Source organism: Amphimedon queenslandica, unplaced genomic scaffold (assembly GCF_000090795.2).
Source record: "Amphimedon queenslandica unplaced genomic scaffold, v1.1 AMPQUscaffold_310_Cont27667, whole genome shotgun sequence".
In the NCBI taxonomy this organism is placed as follows: Eukaryota; Metazoa; Porifera; class Demospongiae; order Haplosclerida; family Niphatidae; genus Amphimedon; species Amphimedon queenslandica.
This window is the reverse complement of record NW_003559334.1, coordinates 1-939: the sequence shown is the minus strand read 5'-3', so window position 1 is coordinate 939 and position 939 is coordinate 1. Positions and strand designations below refer to the sequence as shown.

Genomic DNA, 939 nt, shown 5'->3' with positions numbered 1-939 from the left:
CAGCAATTATATACATCATGGTTGATGATAAGTGAGACAGGAATATTATCCTAAATGTCATGGAAGAGTAGTTGTACTTGAGGCCCATTTTACAAGTAAAAATCCATGGATATTCTCTATATCAATTTCAAGATTATGTGCATGGTTCTGAAATCATGCAAATTCCCAGAGAAATTTTGGTGATGAAAAGAGATTTATTTTGAGAGGTTGCATCATTCATTCCTGTGAGCATTTCACTGCTACAGTCATAGTCCATACTGCTATTATGATGGAAAGAAAATCTACATGAAGAACAAATATTTATAGCATGTAATCTTAAATAATATACAAGACAAAAGTGGCAGTTCTTACCATTTTTTAAATAATAATATCATTTTTTTTGTTCACCTGTAAAATCTAATTTCCTGATAGTTTCTGGTTCGGTTTCGTAATATAATTTATTTACAATAAACCAAATTGAGTAAGTTTGATAATACAGTACAGACATCCCAGCAAGACTGAACTGCTATGGCCCCTGGGAAACAAAAAGAAAAGTGGAAATGCGGAATAATGATCAACAGTAAAAATAATAGTAATAAATATAAATAAATAAAAATAAATCAACAATCAAGGAAAATGAGAATTAAGATAACAATGACAGCAAATAAAAATCAGAAATAAAAATGAGAGAGTTAAAGTGGACTTAGAAGAAAGATGGGAGTAGAGCGGCCTTGTTCCCAGCATTAGTCAAGGGGGATTCATGGCTTCCCTAAATTTTAACAATAAAAGAATATAATCATTTAATTGCACAGTTACTCAGTAGTTTGTTCTATGTCCTTACTAGCTCCATATCAGTCCTTATTCCATGAAAATAGGTGAAGCCCCAGTCCGGGGCAGCCCGGTTTTACCCCGCCATTTCCCGTGCCCGAGCCCCTCCCGAGCCCGGTTTTACCATAGATA

The 939-nt window shown here is 34.2% G+C and overlaps 1 long non-coding RNA gene across 1 annotated transcript; it reads right to left on the bottom strand.

Moving 5' to 3' along the window:
* Nucleotides 1-24: 24 nt before the first annotated feature.
* Nucleotides 25-933, bottom strand: LOC109593661 (uncharacterized). The gene is made up of 3 exons (XR_002191099.1): nt 796-933; nt 388-748; nt 25-281 (listed from the first exon to the last, which is right to left on the bottom strand). It is a non-coding gene; the product is annotated as an uncharacterized LOC109593661 (long non-coding RNA).
* Nucleotides 934-939: the final 6 nt, after the last annotated feature.